General features: G+C 34.9%; 1 protein-coding gene across 3 annotated transcripts in view; it reads left to right on the forward strand.

Moving 5' to 3' along the window:
• The window catches only part of CtBP (C-terminal binding protein), a 73,560-nt gene that overhangs the window by 9,888 nt on the left and 42,315 nt on the right, over window positions 1–21,357 (forward strand). The window contains exons 2-3 of one of the 3 annotated variants that reach the window (XM_013310051.1): window positions 8,477–8,535; window positions 19,797–19,832. The exons of 1 other annotated variant lie outside the window; for it this stretch is intronic. The gene's annotated coding sequence lies outside the window, so the exon portion shown is untranslated. The remainder of the gene's footprint in view (window positions 1–8,476; window positions 8,536–19,796; window positions 19,833–21,357) is intronic. One more of the 3 variants, XM_013310050.1, reaches the window with a different exon arrangement.

The raw sequence follows: 21,357 nt of genomic DNA on the forward strand, positions 1-21,357 counted from the left end.
TTCCCTCAAACTTTAATAAAAAGAATAAAGGGAATTTGTCTGTGTAATTTATTCGCAGTTGCTCACGTTTATCTTTGCCAATAGCGCCATTACCGGATGTTTTATTGACTTGACTTTGAGAAGACGAAAAAAAACTACCTACGTTACAAACGAAAAACAAGCCACTAAAGTCGCGCGACGTCGAATTTGATATAACGCTGGCTCGCTTCTGAGTCACGTAAGTGGCTGGGAGAGGGGTCTGTGGGAGGAGGGTGGTGAAACGTTGGAGGTAGGAAGGGGGGGGGGGCTAGGAGGAAACAGCTCAGCTCAGCCGGCTATTGTAGTATTGTGGAGGCGCGTTGTTTTTGCAAGGAGTTGTGTCAGCGGCAGGGCGTGAGCCGCGTGGCCGCCGTGAATTGGGTTTCACTTAGGGCTGACACAAATTACATAAAAATATTCGATTAAAAAGGAATTATTTTATTTGATAAATCAAATTAAAAAAAATATTTTTCTTTATCAGAGGATAACCGTAAAATTTGAATCTGCATCTGCTAATGGAAAGAATAATGCCAAAACTACGCAATTTACCTTTTATCAGTAAAAAAAATTAATACAGTGGTCCGCCATATCAATCTATCTTCCTTCATGTCAGTCGTCACTCCATTTATGACACTTCTCATGTAATCTATCCATCTCTTCCTTGTCCTACCTCTACCGGTGTACCTTCCACACTTATAATTAAAGTTCTCCTTGCACATGCGATTCTGCTCTCTTTATAATATACCCATACCACGCTGACCTTTTACTTGTAAAAAGGGAAATTTATATTAAAATGTGTGCAAATAGCAGCCCTATTGATACCCAAGATGTTAGTAAGGTCTTGAGATTTATGCGGTAGTTTTATTATGCCGCGCGAGTATACATCTCGTGTTTTATCTCGCTGCGCCGTAAAAGGAGATGGATCTAGGCTACCCCTTTTTTAGTGTTCCATACGCCGGTCCGTGGGATCGAATTCTGATGTTGCTGCGACATACATTATGTAAGACGGATGTAATTGATGATGCTAGTTAAAGTTTTTATTATATCAGTATTTGTTTTTACTACGCTGCACATATTTTCTTCTTTGTCAATTTGTACGTTGAAAATTTTGTCTTTGGTATTTAAAAAAGTATTTTTCTTTTTTTTTAATTCTAACTAACAAACTAGTGGCAATTTTTATTTATTTTATTGTCTTGATATTTTAAATACGACTTAATAAACATTTAGAATAGTGTTAAAAATTGTTTGGCATAATTTTAGGTCAAGTTACAACGGTCTATTGTCCCGCTTTTCTATTTCTACTTGTTCTCATTTTCTTTTTTTCCTATTTTCTATAACTTTGAGTTTTGTTTTGCTTTAGTAAAGACGTACGATGACTCAGCTCGGAAGTTTGTTCGCGACAAAACTGTAAAAGGCAATTACTTAGTCGGCATAAAGTTGGCCACCGCCCGACAGCAGACATTCGTCGACGAACTGACGACTGTGTTGCAATTTTTATTTCCGCAGAGCACGCCAACTGAACCAGCCGTTTGGCGTGTTCGTTTTATTACTCTCACGCTTATATGTTATGCTTTTTAGCTTTTTTAGAAGCAAAAGTTGCAAACGCAATTAACTCACTAAACGTATAGGTCTTTTTCTTTTGAATTAACTCGTGGTTTGTACGCAATAAATGCTGTCTCGATTAGACGTTTCGAATTCTTTTTGTCCATTGAAAGTTTGAGGTCTTTGACCTTTTGCCAGTTGAAGTATAGATAGGCTAATGAATGTGCTAATGACGTTTTTAGTCATGACCGGTATTGTTTGGACGTCTGTGTGAATAATGATTTTTTTTCTAATGTTCAACTGTCTACAGTTTGTAGCATATTTCTTTGGGAAAATAATTGTCGAGAAACTAAACAATTTTGACCAAAATATTAACTTATAAAGCCATCTTAAGTGGCTTAGATAGGATGAGACATGAATACAATACAATTTTAAATCTATATATATATATATATATATATATATATATATATATATATATATATATATATATATATATATATATAAGTCGTGTTAGTGACACTGAACTCAAGAACGAATTTACCGATATGCCTGAAAATTGGTGAGGAGGAAGCTTAGAGCCAGGAGACGGACATATTTATTCTTTTTTTTTTTTCGAATTTATGCCTTGAAGAGTTGCTTTTTATTTAACTTACTAATATTATAAATGCGAATGATTAGATGGATGTCATATGAATGGGTGGGCTATACTAATTAAGTTTTTTTTATATATCAAAGCGCATGGAGTCGCGGCCGACAGCTAGTACTTATTATTTCATATATCCACGTAGTACATATTCGATCAACTTGCCAGATGTATCGTGACCACAATCCGTTAAGAATACGATAAGATTGTGCGAACCGGATTTAACTGGTAATATCTTATGTTTACTGTATTTTTTTATCTGTTTAAAGTATAAAGTTGTGACGCACGCAGTTATGTGTACACTAAAGCAGGGTGTGTCGTTAAGCCGGTGTGTATTTTTCAATCACACATCATTATATTGTGTAAAATTTGCCATAATTTTCAAATTAGCAAAAAAAAACGTTTATAGTTACTTTCTGGCCTTAATATTTTTGTCATAATATTTGATGTAAAATTACTAAATCTTACTAATATTATAAATAGGAATGTTTAGATAGATGTTTGTTTGAAAGTATCTCCGAAACGGCTTAACAGATCTTGAAATTTTTCACAGATATAGAACATAGATAGAACACATATGCGACAACATAATTCCGCGCGGACGGAGACGCGGGCGACAACTATAGTATAGACATGTTACCTACCTCATATCGTTTAGAGTAGTTTTTTTCTTGTTGGTATATTTAGTTCATTGAATAATTTGCACTTTAACGTACGAAAATTTCAATTTAAAATTTTTGCTGTTGTGTTGTGCCTGCTGCTATTGCTTTTAATTCCAACATCTGGTCTTATGAGCTTATTTTAGTTATATTCAGCCAAGTCTTGTTATCTTAATAGATAAAGTTTTCTATAAACTACTAGATATGTTTTTGCATAATATAATTAAAGCTATTCTGTTCTCTAGGGATTTTTGCTCATGTTTGTTCAATGTTGTGTGTTCTTACACAGCTGTGTTTTCACTCTAGCAATAGTTGTTTAAACAACGGCGATGGTACTCTGCGGCAATTCCGCTTACGTTGTTAATAGTGCGGTCCTCAGCATCGACTAGGGTGACCACACGTTAAAGAAGCTGTTTGGAAATTTATTGTAATTTTTTTTGTTTCTTATATCGGTGATTGGTATTGCTTTTCTTCTAAATTTATTTAGTTTTTTAAATTTTAAGACATTAACTTACTAGGAAAAGTTAGGACAGTTTCAACTTTCTATGATTTGATGAATAAAATGAGCTTGTAGAAAATACAATAATTATGAACTCAGAGAAGTAAATAGTAGTAAGTAATAAACTCAGAGACAGCTTATAATTAATCTACACTTATTGTTATCGATTAACTACTGGGAGTGTGACGGTAAAAGTCTTTTAAGTTTCGCATTATAAAAAAATCTATGATTTTAATTTAGAATTGTTTTACGTAACATATGGTCACAGTAGCGTCGGCGGGTATTTTTTTCCAAGTGTCGCCGCCCGCTGACGCAAACGAATCCAGTGCTATCCGGTTTCTGAGAATTGTTTTCCGAAGCACATTCACTGAAAATGTACGGTCCTTTCTACCTTTGCTGAGCTTTAGAGAAAAATGCTCGCTCATCTTGTGACTTTTGATGACCTCATCTTTTATATATTTTCTTTTTGCTTTATAACTGAAGTATAAATTTCTTTTCTTTTAAAAATAATGTAAGATTATCAAAATATTAGGAATACGATTTTAATTATTGTATTCATCTTACGATGAAGGAAAACATCGTGATGCAACCTGCACATATCTGAGAAGAAATTCAAAAATATGTGTGAAGTCAACCAACCCGCACTTGGCCAGCGTGGTTGACTATGGCCTAGTCACCCTTCACTTAGGGTAGGCTCCGAGCCCCTCGGTGTGGACCTATAGTGAGCTGATGATGATGATTCATCATAACGAAAAAACTCTTATAGCCGTGGTTTTGGTTCAGAATTATTATTTTATTATGAGTATATTATAAATGTATCATTAAATTAAATTTCGATAAACAGTAGGGGAGCGGTGTAATTAAATTTAATAAAGGTAGGTAGGTAAAGTTTGCTTGAGAAAATATTTGAGAAATATGTACTCTTTTTTTTATAAGATGGACGCCAATGGGCATCTGTAATACCGGAGGAACAGCAGATGCGTTGCCGGCCTTAAACTAAAGAATGCTAATAATGTTAGGCTTTAAAAAATATCAATAAAAACCATTCATTTGAATAAATGATAAGTTTGACAGCCCTGTACATTGATGTGTGAAACTAAGCGCGTATTGGCACTTTGCAAGCGAGACTCGAGACGTGCTTCAATAAGAAATTCCTCTGTCGATACATCATGCACGATTGTTATCGATAAAGTGCTGAAATGACTCGCGCGTTCGCAACGTATGTACTCGTAATGCGGCTACGTGACGGGTATTAAGATACGCTTTCTATATAATTAATGAGCGCCGCTCAGACGAATGGCGTTAATGTACTTAGCTGATATATTAGTGATGTGCCCCAACTTGACAATTGACGGCTTTATTGTGTTGTATATTGAGCTAATATCGATATTATTTAACGGGGTTGTCGATGGAAACTAATGCTAAATAATACTTTAGTAACTATTGTTCACACATTAATGTTAGCAGGATAAATTAATTTATACTATTATGTAAAATGTATGAAAATAATTATGTTTGTTTAATTTACAAATTTTATTCTCCGTGAGAAGAAGGCGGCGCGGTTCGTCACCGTCACGCTCCGTCTCCCAAAATGGCGAAAAGTAGACAAAAGTTCGTTATGCCAGTCCAAATGGAGATCCGTGGTCTCTGCCTACCCCTTTAGGTAACAGGTGTGACGGTGTGTGTGCAATTGTTTTAAATGCTGTGGTTGAACTCGAATTACATTAATTAAACTCTCATGTTGTTTATTTATAATAAAAAAAAACATCTAGTGCCATTAAACGGGCTGGTACTAGCTAATGGGGCATCATTCATTGAATTATTTACGTCTGCATTTCTATGAAGTGCTCATTCATTATGGTTATTGCGAGACTGTGGTTATTTTATTCTCTCACTGGGTTCAACTTACTCGATATAGCAGGTGAGTGTGTAATAAAAACAAGTGTAATATCGAAGGAACGCGACGTCCTCTGCATTGCAAACGTGTAAACCGGTTTTGTGAGGGCCAGGTGGGATGGGCTGCAAGCTTTGATGCAGTGTTGATTAGATTGAAATATCAAGCCCCTGTTACTGGATCCAGCTTGTTATGTCTTAAAGTTATTAGTATTTGATGGTATAATGTTGTTTTAAACGTATGAATTATTATTAAGTATAATATCTTGAACGTTCCTAGTCTGGAATTTTAGTTTGACCTTGAAATCATTTAATATTTACGTGTAACATGAAACGCGATGTATACATTTGGACAAAAGATGAAAAATTGCATTTTCGTGTTTTTCGGCGAAATAATAATGACATTAAATATGCAGTATTCCCATGTCGTGGTGTTCCGAACATTCCTACCAAATTTCTGTTCGAATTATAGTAGTTTCACTGCTTGAATTTGACCGGATTAGGTGAACGTACTGTAGATCAAGAATAGATTTAAAACAACAATCTTCAAATATATTTAATATCTGTTATAAAAGGGTATATTTATTAAATTAAATAAAGTGCCTTTATTTATTCCGTACGCATTGCGGGCGGTCGTTGATAAGGATTTAGTTTTATTATCCATCCGTTATTCGTTTGCACGGCTAATAATACTCGTGATGCAATGAACGACGATGGCGGGCCGTGACTCAGGCCGGTTTTGCATAACAACATCGCAACTGATAAAAAAAACACGAGGTGTCTCTCTAAAATTCTCGTACTAAAGCTTATAGTGGTAGAGGCAGCATCATATGTTGACACGAATGGCCTGCTCAAGTGGTGCAGCACCACACAGAAAACATACAATAAGTGGAAGTAATTCCGTGTTTCGTTTGATGAGTGTAGGGGTCGGAGACCACATATATCTAATGAGTGAAAGAAAGAAAGCGGAGATAGAGTCAATGGAGTATGTATGCTTCTCACTTATTGCCTTCTGTATAATATAGGGTTAAATAAATTATTTATTTGTTCTAAATTGGAATTCAACTGATTACCCATAAAATGATGATTCTAATCGCTGTGCCACCGAGGTATCTCGTCTCAGTCGATAAATGTTTCCATTATTGATACAGATTACGTCGGTGTTGCCGTCGTCCGGCTGGTATTTTCCTGTTCGAGCACCGGTTCTGCGTATCCGTATCCGTGAATTGTCACCACGTTATTAACATGTTGTTAAATACACAGATATATATCGTGCTAAACTTTGTACAAGAAAAATTAAAGTGGAAAATAAATAACCAAATATATGAAATTGTTTTAACTGATTAATTCTCGAAAATAGAGGAATCTCAGCTGAATAATCTTTTGTATTTTACTATTTAGGACAACTAAAGAGTGAAACAGATCGCTTTATTTAAAAAAATAATGGTATCTATTACATTAACAAAAGCGTGTAAAAATATAGTTACATCCTGTTTTTCTTAATCATTGGTCGATTGTAACAAACGACTAATTGTTGATTTCCGAGACAAAAATACGTGTATAAAAAATGTTTTGTCGCAGATAACGAGAGCAGACGATGTGTTGTATACAGGTATTTTTGCCTCAAAAACCAACGATAAACCAGGTTCATCATGACGATGATGATGAACCTGTTTTCGGTAATCGCTACTTATTGTCTTTGTGCATGTGATAGAGTCTTATCTGGATGTACTTTATGTATCATAATGTAGTGAAACAAATGTATTAAAAGCCTTCAAACCATTCTCTAATACTTTCTGAATATTAATTTAATATTTCTAAAATTAGCTATTAAATACAGTTATTTCTCAGTAATTTTCTAATAGCAAAAGAAAGGTCGTTAGGTAAGCTTTAGCGATAGTTTCTCTTTATCCAGTATTTTCTCAGCGTCGCGCGAGCCGTTTAATATAAATCGTGGAGTGTTTGAGGCGAAGCTGGGTCGCTGGTAGGTTACGTAGACAAGGGCGGTGACCTTGGTCTCGCCCCCGCGTCTTATCCCCCCGAGCGCCCCGAGGTGACCCCACTCAGCACCCCCCTGTAGGGTGGGATGTGAACCGACTTCTGAGGGATGTATTCCTTTGACGGTTGTCGGTCGTAGTTTATTCATGTCGAAGTCGCAGAGCGGAGAACTGACGAGAATATTTATTGTTCTCTTGGACACCTTTTGCTTTTTTTCTTAGGTCTTTAGAATGTTTGTTTTATAATTATTATACTGCTCAGTTTCTAGCTACGGTATTACAAGTTTTTACCTGCTCGTTTGAGATAGATTTCTTTTTATATTTATAAACTTTTAGATAAATTTATGCTTCAAGTTTTGTGATCTGTTGTTGTCAATGAAAATGGGTGATAGATAAATGAATATTATTTATATTTTGAATTTTAATTAAAAAATACAGCAAAAATTGTTTTACTAATTAAAAACCAAGCGTGTATCGTCTGTAAACTAAGGTCACTTTGATAAATGTTTTGAGTTTTAATATAATTTTTCGATGAAATGTTTTTAATATAAAAGTGTTATAGCCGGATTCGTTCTATCGATACAAAGTTTATTTATACAACTACATTTAACTGGCTTCCACCAGTACGTAATTATTATTGAACGTTAATGATAAGCAATCGCTCATTAATATTATTTGAGACGTAATTTTATGTGTTATATTTATTTTTATTTTAAGACCAATTTTAATTCATAAATAAATTAAGTGATGAATGATAGCTTATTTATTTGAATATTTGCATTTAGAATACGGTATAGTTTTCGTGATTTTTATAAGAGCCCTATAATAATGGCAAGGCTTATATTCAACATAATTGGTTTCTAGAATCTTTGTAATTAATACGTTGTAAAATCGTTGTAAATATGACACACATAAAATATATTTACTTTTATTCCAGTACTAGTTGTATACCTCGAGTCCGTCTGCACGGAATTAAATAAAAACTTAATTAGTAGCCAATGTATTCTTCCTGACTATGTTCTACATCCATGCCAAATTTTATGCAGGTCCGATGAGCCGTATTCATACAGCTGAACTTACACATTTATAATATAAGTAAGATTAAATCAAGATCTAACGCTGTTTTGTTCTCGATTAACTTAATTCATTATGTATGCATTCAAGCATGTTGCTCGTTCGTCTTGTCTTGCATATTTTTTCAATATTCAAATCGTGCTTACAGGTAAGGTCGAGTCCAATTTGTCGCATAGCAACACGAGTCGAGTAAAACAGGGGCGCGGGGTGAGTCATTTTCGGCTTTTACTATAATGAAAACTGACGTACGTAAGTCTGACGCCTATTTTTTTAACGGCGGCACCCGGCTTACGGTTCTACGAGGCTTTTAGCTTTAATTAAATTAATTATAGACGGAATTACTGTAGGTTTGTGTATGTAAGGTTGTATGTAAGTAATTGTATTGATATCGTTGTAATGTTAAAGAAAAATTATATGCATAAATGTGAGCTATGAAAGGAATTCTCTCTCTCTCTTTCTCTCTGTCTGCCTAGGTTGCATCCCACAATGTGGTCGAGTCAGCTTTCCAAATTAGACTATTCCACTTCGCGCCTGTCCTCGACATCTTCGTCCGAGACGAAGTTATAAAAGGAACTAAAAGAGAAAATAGGTCTTTTCATCTTTTACTATTATATAAATATATTAAAACTTCAAACTATTATTGGCTGGCTATTAATATTAGTTGGGAATTTAATTGACCTTCTGACCTACAATTATAACGGTCCGTTGTACCAGTTCAATGAATAGGGACTACTGTTAAATTGATAATATTGTATTGAGAAATTATTTATATTTTAAATGTAATAATTATCGTTGTCAATATGTCTTTTACGTGTTCAAGTTTTTCGTCGTGCTTCGACTTCAAAGGAAACTATAAAATGCCTTTTATTTGAAAGAGATAGGTATGGGCCAGTCAAATGAAAATATAATTTTAGATGTATTGAAATTATCTAACCTTTCAAAAAAATTAAATTTTAACTCGGTGTTAACTATAGCGTGTTCCCACGTGAATTATTAAAGTTGTTTTACTATATAATATATACAATGTATTTATTAAATGGAAATAGAGTATTGGTACAAGAACTCGACGCGATCAATGCAATGTCCGAATAGAATTATTACCAGCAGTCGACTATCATTGGTTATTTAAGAACATATTTACGTTTTTAAATAGAGCTAATTTACTGAAAGTAAACATCGTTATTTAAATGATATTGAGATAGATGTACTGTTATTATTTTTTTGATGTGTACAGTAAATTGTCAAGCTTTTAGGTCGGTAAGATTTTCTCACAGCTAAGTAATTGAGATTTTCCTGTTTCAGTTTTTTTCTCTTGAAAAGATGTCTTCTAAAGGACGTAATACGATTTATGAGTCTCAACCAAAAAAATATCCTTATATTATCGAGAAAAGATTTCGCCCGGAGGAAGTCGCGGGCAAAGTTTCTATTTTTTAAAATAAAAAGCTATCCTGGATTGTAAATATTATTTCATTACGTTTATAAACACAAGACATTTTATTATACAACTCGTTTCGGTTTTGTCGATGTCGTTTACCTTGTGCCTCCGAAACAACTTCTGGTATTTAATTCTTCTTTTACAATGCCTACACAAAGATCATTATCCGTTCTGACCGGGCTTGTTTAGCGTGTTGCCGAACAATCGTCGCCCAGTGAAGCGTTCAATATTATTATTAGCAACGTTGGTTATTGTTAAGAGGTAAACGTAACTAGAAATAGCGTTGGCGCTAACGCGACTGACGATGGCGCGTCATAGTTGTCCGTTTGTGTGACTAGGGTTGACAATCGCTAGGAGATAATTCCAAGAAATTATGGTTGACAGTTAAGTTAACTATTGTTCTTTCTGATTATATTCGTTTCGCATCGGTTTTTGTATAGGAATGAACTATGTATTAAAACTATTAATATTTGTCAAGATGTTGTAATGAAATTCGCTTACCAAATACACAGTTTTAACACAGTAAAATTGAATGCTTTTATGACAAAGCTAAATTGTCCCCAGTCGACAGCCATCTTTCGAAACACTATTTTAGTTTCAACGTAAAATCTGATGGAACGAAAATAGTGCTACGCATTTTGCGACAGCGGGACCATTTTTAAATGGTTGTGTGTTTTTTTTTTGTTCGCTTCCATTTGAATACGGACGGGGGCTTTGTGTCATTTTCGGACGAGCGAACGCTTCGGTTTCCGCAGCGAATCATCGAAAAAGGCATTGTCGTTGGAACGCTTGCGTGAGCCACGCTTCATTAGAGTCCGCTAGAGGCCGCTGCAAGCTGACCGCACCTACACACACACATATTCTATTGTATATGTTGAATATATTTGTATGTGTGTGTGTACGGAGAGATACGGGTATTGCGTTTTGATTTTTTTTACAGAATTGTGCATTACGTTATTGTGCGAGGAAATGATTGTTAACAATGGAGTCATACTTTTTTTTTACTCAATGATGTTTAATAGACGTTGGTAAACAAGTCAATGTTTTAACGTTTTGTGTTTCTATGGATAGCTTTAAGAAGTAATGTAATGTTTTCTTTTTTATAATAAACGTCACGTCAACATCTGATAACATGAGTAAACAACAGATAATAGCTATGTATTTGAAGCATGTGATACGCCATATTAAATAAAAGTCCATAATATCCGCCTACGCTATGATTTTGATGACAGGCGGTTATTTTTTTTAAAATTTATTATGTTAAATGTTATTACGTAGGATCCCACGCGTTTTAAATATCGAACAGTAAAATATTTCTACTAGGTGTCAATACATTTAGAAAACGGGTTTTCTTTACATGAATACAGTCGTATCGTTTAAGTGTGGAGCGTCAGTTCTGCCCCTATTCATGGCCTATTCAAAGCCAACACGGTCTCCCGTCCGCCGCGTATGGACCAATTTAAAAGATTCGTTTTGTACACTGAATGGCCCTCCACAGAGCAGTTTCCGCCCGTATGTCTCTCATGCTAGTTGTACTTATATGATTCATTCCAATATAACTGACCTTCTACTATCGTATTTTGATACATATTAAATGTAAATGTTTATTTTTGGACTAGCTTAAAACCTTAGTTGAGAGATTTTTGTTTGTTTCAATTAACTTTTATATTTCGTTCTCCGTGTGTCAAGTACATGAAAGTCGAGAGCGTAGTATTTCTTGGATTGAAATAACACTTTAGATGAAAGCTATGTTACATGAACTATAGCTCTTATAGTATATAGCGTAGTAGGCGTTTTATGTTATCGTCAAGCGGCGCATATTATTGCGCAATACACGTTAATAAACACACGTGTTATCTGCGATGTTCTCGAAGCTTCCAGCTTGCCGCGTGCCGACGCCTGCGCCGCGCGACACCGTCTGACACGGTGACGTGGTGACGAGTGACGCAGCGTTGTATACAGGGTTGTCCCTGCATGTCATGCTTATATGTGCAATAGAATTAAAGTTTTATTTGCAAAATATTTAGTCATCCCTTTCATTTACGTTTGTAAAACGGTGATAATTTGGCAAAGGAATTTAACTGTTAGTTTTTCATTTTTGCGTTCATAACTTCAGTGGGGTATACTGACGATGAGGTATCAGGTTTAATACAACTTTTAGCTTGCTTGCTCACTGACATTTTTATTTTGCTTTTAGTACTACAACGAATGCTGAGTTCACCATTCAACTTTAAATACAATACGTGTAATATAAGGTTCACAAATTTTGAAAGTGACAGCCCTACTACACTTTCTGTTGAAGACCGTAAGTACTGATCTTGATGAGAAAGTAAAGTTATTTGTATCATTTATGTATGTATAAAGAATTTGTTATAATAAATATCTATATAACATATGTATACATGTTATCCTTGTAAATGAAATCTATTAAGAAGTATCAAATATACGTAAATTATGCAAAATATGCTCGGGGAATTCCAAGGTTTTTTATTCGTTAGTTGGCAGAGTCCATTTGCATAACTGTGCAATATTATTATTATTAATTTGTCGTAATATAGTGGATATTATTAAATAAAAGAAAGTATGTGTGTTTATATTATATTAAAAGGTATTTTTTATGTAAACTTAAGAAAAATACTGATAGTATATTATCGCGTTTAATTGGATAAATTAAATAGTTGCCGTTTCAAGTGCACGGCCCGTGACCGTGAAGTCTTTGTAAAGTTTCATTCATAATTAGCATAAGAATATTAAACAATTAAAATATTTATGTATTTTATTTATTTATTTATATAGAAACTGTATGAACGCGTTTGCAAAGTTATTATAAAATGCAATGGAGAGATTAAAAATATTTTGTGACGTGCGATACATTTAAAATTTTTAAATATGACTCAACGAATTATTAGTATATTTTGTATATGAGTTTATATCTGTAATGTCTTGAAATTCTGGTTAGTAACGATTTAAATATAATCTAATAGCTTTGGAAACCAGTTTGAATGATTAACGCTTAATACTTCCTCTTAAAATACCGAAAAAGATACATATCTGTTGATCTTAGATTCACTGATATGAAATAAGCGGGTTACATGTGTCGCTGAAGTTTTATATGCGTCAGGTCTAATGGAAAAGTGGCCTATTTTGAGACTTTTATGGATGACAACGATTATTGTTAATGTCTTTTATTTTCTCATTGCTTATTACCAATTTCTTTATATCGTCTTCATATATTTAACGTAATTTTATTACAATTAAAAAAAGTATATATTTTATTAAATGTAACGAGCTAAAAATGTTGTATGTTTAACTTGCGTTGGTACATTTTTATGAATTGTCATGCTTAGTTCTTGATATTTCTTATGCCTGTAAAATATATCATGGTCCGTTTGTTTAGTGTGCAAACAGACGTCGCTAACAATACCGTCTGCCGCTTGTTCAGAGCTATAGGTGCTCAAGTGTGCAGCCGGTGAAGGGGCGATGGGGAAGGGCGGGGGAGGTCGCGTTCACCGACCTTGCTCCTCTGACACGTGCTACTTTTGTTACTAGCGGCATGTGGAAACTAAGATATTTATTACAATGATTCTTAGAAAAAAAGAAATATAAGCATTATTATTGATATTCATAAACTTTTAGTAAGTAGTAGGTACATTATATTGTTAATAAGGGAATGTTAAAAGGTCTAAAATCATACTATTTTAAAACATATAATTTTTTAATCACTATAGATTTATATTAGGTTTATATAGGGTTTGATCAGTACAATGTTGACGGAGTTCAAACTAAGGTACTGACTTGTAATCTGTCTGGCTGATTTACTCTTGTGTGAAGCTAGCATTAGAAAAGTATTATCAAGTTGTCAAAGTCCCAGCCGCGGCCGTACCCACTCATTACGCCGCGCACAAAACTTCAGCAAGTGGCAAATGTTTGTTACAACTTTTTACTACCGAACAAACTTTACCGTCGAACTCAGAGTTGAATTCTGAATGCTAGTTGTTTGAATGTTTAGTTGGTTTTGTTCCGTAAATCGATTTAATTTATTAATTACTTTCTGTATCGTGTAATGCCACATATTATAGTCAAATAACGATATCTGCTATCAGAAAATATGTCATAAAACCTACGTGGTTATAGATAATGGCATAAAGGAAAAACCATGGCAAATACAACACTGAAATGATCTTGTGACACTTTTTCGACGTTGACAGGGCGAAGCTAGTGAGGTGTCATAATTTAGTTTGACTTATGGCCAGATATCCTTGTCAGTCAAAAATGTCAAATTTCATGTTCATTCTGTTGTGCAACGTTTCCTAATTCCTAATAGAAGCGATCAATCTTCATAAGGGTTTTTCTCCGTCCTGTGTTTTTCAAATTATATTCTTCTTTTATGTTTAGTATAAAAGTTACTTACTACTTTACTATACTGATATTATAAATGCGAACGTTAAGATTGATGGATGGATGTTTGTTTGAAGGTATCTCCGGAACGGTTCAACGGATCTTGATGAAATTATCACAAATATAGAACATAGTCTGAAAGAACACATAGGCTTCTAATTATGTTTTTTTTATCTCGCGGACGGAGACGCGGTCGACCGCTAGTGTTTAAATACAGAGCAATATTTAAATAACCTACATAATAATTTTATTGTTGACATCGTGGCATCAAAAAAAGAAACCGCAATTCTAAGAATTTTAATATGACATTTTGAAGAGGAGGCGCAGGATAATGTGGTAGTAAATGCCAGCGTGTGATCCGGTCTCATTTGAATTTGTGATGTCTGCATGAATAATTTATAAAGCCATTTTTTGTGTCGACCGATGCATTATCTGATCAACGCATCTCAAACTCACCTTGATGTACGACCATATAGTATAAATACATATCTTTTAATTACGTTTGATTGTTATCATAATTATAGTTCTTCTTATGGGTCTATATAGCGGTTGTGGGTTCATATTCCCAAATAATTTTATTGTAAAACATATACAAACAAAAGTTTTGAACATCTTTGATATTGGTTTCAAGAAACATTGCTAAATGCTCTGGTCAAACTATTTGTAATTTTTTATGTAAGTAATTTTCTTTTTAAATTTTTAACGGTCAAATGAACAGTTTGTAATTATAAAATACGAAACTGTAAATAAATTGCAAAATAACTTTGCAATTCAACAGTAATAATAACGACACAGCAAGGTTTTGCAAAGTACAGCACAATAGCGGCTATTTGTTACAAGGAAAAGCGAACTCAGCTAAAATTCAATGCCGTCGTCGCGATGTGTCGGAGGGGCGAGGGGAGGGGAGTTACCGTACGTGATGTTATTACTAATGCCCTGATATGATACGTGCCTCTCTTGTAATCAAATGTTGATACATAGATACGTATCCGAAATGTATCATCTTGTTAGTTTGGAATTATGATCACTGATGATCCATAGTTATAGAGTAACTTATCGTTATACGACGTTGTGACGTTACGAACGTGCGTGTCGTAAATATTCGTGCTGGACCCTATAGTGTATGAAGTTCCTCTAACTTGTTAATGTCCGTAACTTCGTCTGGAATGTAAAATAGACTTAGTAGCCTATGTGTTTTTCCAGACTATGTTCTTCATCTGTGCCAAATCCATCCGTACATTTAAACTTTCCAATTTATAATATTAGTAAGATTGTAAGATTGTAAGAAGTTAGGGAAATACCTGCAGCTTATTCGTGCTATGTATTGCCAAGCCAATACACACATCAGGTCCGCTGCTGGCGATAGCGACAGGTTCGGTGTCTCGGTGGGCCTTCACCAGGGTTCGGCTTTAAGCCCGTATCTCTTCCTCCTGGTAATGGATGCGCTGACGTCAGACATACAGGAGGAAGCACCCTGGTGTATGCTTTATGCTGATGACATCGTGCTTGTCGGGGAGGATGAATGTGAGGTACAGAGCAGGTTGGAAATATGACGAGATACATTGGAGAGAGCTGGTCTTAAAATCAGTAGGACCAAAACAGAACATTTATTCTGTGATTTTGGTGGTCCGACCAGCTTTTCTCCAATTGCTTTAAATGGTGTAAACCTACCAACCTGCTCCGATTTTAAGTACCTCGGTTCACTCGTCCAATACGACGGCGGTGTTGACCGGGATGTGAAAAGCCGAATAAATGCAGGTTGGATGAAATGGCGACAGGTCACCGGTGTAACTTGTGATCCAAGAATGCCAATGAAACTTAAGGGACAGATCTACAAGTCCATCATAAGACCTGTCGTATTGTACGGATCTGAATGTTGGGCCACCAAGGTTTCGGATGAAAGAAGATTGCATGTAGCTGAAATGCGTATGCTAAGATGGATGTGTGGTGTGACAAGGAAGGATAAAGTTAAAAATGTGTATATTAGAGGAAGTTTGAAAGTAGCGCCAGTGATCGAGAAATTGAGGAGTAAAAGATTAGCGTGGTTTGGACATATTATAAGGAGGGATGATGATGATATAAGCAAAAAAGTAATGAGATTGAATGTGGATGGCTACAAGGGTAGAGGAAGACCAAAAAAAGTATGGAATGACTGTGTGAAAGAGGATATGCGTAAGAAGGGGGTAGACTCGGATATGACGGCTGATAGAGATGTATGGAGGAGTAGTACATGCTGTGCCGACCCTCGATAGGGATAAGGGCAGGTTGATGATGTAAGATGTTAGAACGAAAAAGAATTCATACCAGTTAAATTGCAGTGGAATAAAATAAAAGAAAGAATTGTTCTCATACCAATTCGTCTTGTGTTGATTGCACTTGAAACATATACAGAATATATTTACAGTTCACTAGTTTGTGCAGACTATTACAAACAAGAAAGAAAATAATTTGATACAACATATTATAGTACAGTTATTTGTTTGTCCTGTTGTGTAAGGCGATTAGATTGAGTTATACATTAACAGTCGCCTTAATGATCGCCGACCTTCGAAAGAAGATGGCACTATAAAAAGAAACACATTAACATTTTTATGTGCATACTGGCGGTCACCCGTGACTCCGTCCACGAGGAAATAAAAAAATTAAAAAAAACTTCCTCTCCTGTTGCCTCTGTTTTCTTCGAGAATATGTTCTATATGTATTCCAAATTTCATCGACATCCGTTCAGCCGGTCTAGACCTTGAAACAAACATCCATCCATCAAAACATTAGTATTTATAATATTAGTAAGATTTATTCGTCAAAGTTTAACTTTATATTATGAAATGTCACGAACTGACTTTAATGTAACTGTGGAATAGTTAAAATAACTGACCTAGCCTGCGAGTGGTTATTCATTTATACAAAGTCCACGCTCTCATGAGCCGTGCGCTCCGTTTCACGCGACATAGATGTAGACCACACTACATGTATAGTGAGAGCTCTCGACGTGCGACCTACGCCACGCTGCGCCGCTTTGATCCCACCATGTAACACATGCACATTTATATATGTATATATCTATATATGTGTGCACTGTGCAAGCTGTGCACTGGACCGGTTCTAACTCGGCCTGCAAGTCTGCGAGCCGGGTCACGTGAGCCCGACGAACATTCTAGATTTTTACGTATTTTTATTGTTTTCTTATACATAGTTGATTTCGGCTGTAAGGCAAATGGCATTGTAAATCAATGATGTCTTAAATATGACAATTTTTAACATATATTTGGGTCGAATTAAAACTATAAAGATTTATAAGTCCTCCAAAGAGAAACCTGCTTGAATACTTTATTTACAGGTCTGTTCTTTGTATTTTCTAGAGGTCAATAGTACACATACTTTGAGAAATTAGATTACTACCTAGAGACATTTCGTAAAATTAATTATTGCTATAAATTAAAATTAAATTATCAATCTCTTGGAAGAATCCCATCTCGTAGTAATACCACAGCACCCGTTAGCTCGCTTCATCTTGGCGACCTTTGGCATTTGTACTGTAGACGGTACTGCATCGAGACGCCGTGGGAAAGCGGACTTGGCTTTGCGGCTTAATACCTTATTATGTTAAGTCCCCCTGACCTTTCACGCTTCATTGCTCTGGAAGAAATTCACAGACAAAGGATATGTTTATTGTCCAGTTGCTGGAATTGTAAAGTATTTGATTTTAGTAAAATTATTTAAGTGTTTAATTTGAGTTAAACCTTAATATTTCTGACTTGATTAAGTAATATGTATTGCTGTGAATGATAAGCCTGCAAAATGAAGTAATTATAAATTTCTTTTGCATTAAGTCTTAAGCATAAGTCGCTGTGCAAGTAAACACTTTATTAAATGACAAGTTTATCGCAAAATAAAAACGTCCATGTTTTATCTAAATTGATATATCAAATATTTATCTGTTGTAGATAAGAATTAAATATCATCGAAATGTATTTAACGTGAATGCGATGTCTCGTTTTGATTGTGATAAATGTTGTCCGATTAATTTAAGAGATTACAAATTATTTGTGATATAATGCAGCGAACATCGCCTTCCCATATAAGGGTAAACAGAATTAAATCCACACTTTTTTTTTCAATAGCAAATGGTCATATAAGTATCGCTAAAATAGCGAAGTGACTGATGCCAATAGACATTTTCGACATATTGAGAGTTGCAGAAGATAAGATTACCTTTAATTTAAAAAAAACAACATTTCTATGTTCAAACTATTCTTGGTTGATTTACAGTAATTCATAATAATATGAACTTTGTCTCATTATTATTAATGAAGTTATAATTTTGTTGATATAAGAGATAGAGGAGTGAGCATGCCTTATCAGGGAACCGGTCCGTTATCAGTAAACACCGGCCATTCGTAAACACTGAAGAAATCCAACTTGGCGCAATTTCAAAGCGCCGCCGAACGATTTATTTGATGCCAAGTATAATATTTTTAGGCGCTATGTGTTATGCCGCATTCTATTCTTATTTACTTTATATAAAGCTTATATATTATATATATGAAAAGGTATATAGGTATGGTGATAGTACGTATATTAATTGCTCGTAGAATTATCTATAGAGACAAAAGGTTAACTGTTACTATAAACGTTAGAACAAAAGATTGAAATTTAATTATATATTTCCAAATTTACAATATCTATCCCACTGGTTATGAGACAATACACAGATCTGTACTTCAATCTTGGCGTATACGTAACATTTAGGTATAGACATGGGAGTTTTATAGAAATTTATGACCTACAGATCAGGTCACGGTTCACATGTATGAAGATCATTGAACCGGCTCGCAGCCCGACTCGAGTTTTTACATGCGATCTCGTAGTCATCAGGTAGCTCATGGCTCGTCGACTCACAGCCGTAATGCACTTCTTCAACCGCAACACGACAGTTCAAGTTTAAGTGAGCTGAAGTTTTGAATCGATTCAGAGCTGATACATGGCTATATAACAATGGTCGTTTTTGGATTAAGACGATGAACAGAACAGAACTCAGACATCATATACAACTATTGGACAGTATTTAAATTAACAAGTTTGAACAAAAAAAGAATAATTTTATTTGAATGGTAATATTTTTATTAGCATAATAATATTGCAAAGCGCGTCGTACGTTTGTTCGGAACGCCGTCACCCGGCCTCGCCGAAGGCCGAGCCCAACTTTTATTGATTTTTTATGCGCATTGTCCATTCCGTTTGGCTAGTGACGCCCCCGAGCTGTGACGTTTATACGTATCATTGAAACAATATGTGTGAATCTTGTGTTTAATTAATAATTACACCGCTACTTAAGTATAGTTTTAGTATTGCTAGAGGTTTTAATCGCAATTTTCAACTGCATAGTACTTTCTCAACTGTATTATTTGTTAAAAAAAGAATGCTTACCTTTAAAAATTACCTTATCAAGATTCAATTCACGTCTGGTAACGCTGGAAAGGTATAAGGTGTAGAAAAAAGTGTAGAATACGTTTACAAGTTTTTACCCATTTGAAATTCTCCGTCTTTATAGAATTAGTGTTATGTTTTAGGGTTATTTATTTACTTGTTTTTTTTTAATGATATTGTTATTAATTGATGTATTTATTTGTTTTAGGTTTAAGTCGACGTATCTCACTATTTGGAATTAAGAGTAAGTTACTATTATTTTTTAATAAAATAGTATATGTTTGTGTTCATGAGATCAAAAATATTAATTTTTAATCCGAGAATAACCTTGATAGAGTACAAATATTATTACTTGTCCTGAATGTTTATTTTACTCTAATAATTAAAATGAATTAAAATCTACAACTTAAGATCGGACTACAAATGGCCGAAAATATCTACGCGTATTTAATTAAATTGGAATTGCGTTCTTTTGACTAAATGTTCATGAATTTACATGTATAAATAGAATATTCCTATAGGCAGTGTCCTTTCACGTTTCATTGGAATGTAAAGTCGTTAAGTCGCTATGTACATATAGATAGCGGTTCTGGCCAAAGAGCTCGTCTTTGTTCGCATGAGTTATGTTCCGCGTCCCGGCAATCCGTTAAATGAGCCCCGGCAACGCCACAAATCAACAACCAAAGGTTATGTTCAGGTTAACGTGGCGTAGGTTTACACTTAGCACATAAAGTTTTAGATTAAAGTCTATGCGTTCGATTTTTTTATGTAGTCAATTCAAACCTATAAATATTCTCTATAATATTTAATTTAAATATAATTATGTGAAAGTAGAAATTTGTGATTTATATCGGCCTCCCTGAGCTGAAGTTATTAGGTCAGCTACGTGACTATATTGTAAATTTAGTCTAGCAATTATAATAGATATTTACGTCCAATACATTAACTATTTGAATTTTGCCCATGTTATTTGAACGAAATGGTTTATATTAATACCAGGCCTAAATAATCAAAAAGTTTGCTTTGAAGAATCTTAATTCATTTCAAAGCTAAATGTTCATCCCACGACCTCCCTCTCCCCCCTCCAGCTATACAACTTTAATACTTTAGCGATGAATTTATCATTACGCGAAAACAGCACTTAAAACATATGACAAAAACATTCGAATCGCTTGCAATTCAATACAACAGACACACGATCATTAATAGTGTATATCAGTTAATAATAATAACGATTGTCTGGTTGTACGCGCGGAGTTACGACGCAGTTGCTGGGCACATCCCTCCCCCCATATACCGCTCCCCCCTTTTACCAGTTTCACACGAGGGTAGCAACTGTAGACAGTGCTGTACTGTTATTGTTTGAATGCACAACGCTAAGACAGAACAGTACCGTTTTAACAGTAAACTTAGAACGTTAATAACACTTGTATTATTGCATATTGTCATCATTTTCATTCTCTTTGACACATGTATCATTAAAGTGTCTCGGCTGTCGAATTTTACGATACCTCCTGTACATTCAAAAGCACAGTATTGGAATATCGACTATTCTACCCTTGTGTGAAAATAAAATTACAGTCCGGTCGAAACGTGGCACGTCTTAAGATAAAATAGCATTCAGAATCGCTTTGTAACGCCTGAATGGATCTGGCTTGAGACGATGCGCGCGCGGCATGTACGTGTGCGCGTGCGTGTGACGTGTATGAATTATCCGACACATGTCGCGTCGTATGCACAATCAGTTGAAACTACGCTATAATCGCTTC

This window comes from Papilio xuthus, unplaced genomic scaffold (genome assembly GCF_000836235.2).
Source record: "Papilio xuthus unplaced genomic scaffold, Pxut_1.1 DF827756.1, whole genome shotgun sequence".
Lineage (NCBI taxonomy): Eukaryota > Metazoa > Arthropoda > Insecta > Lepidoptera > Papilionidae > Papilio > Papilio xuthus.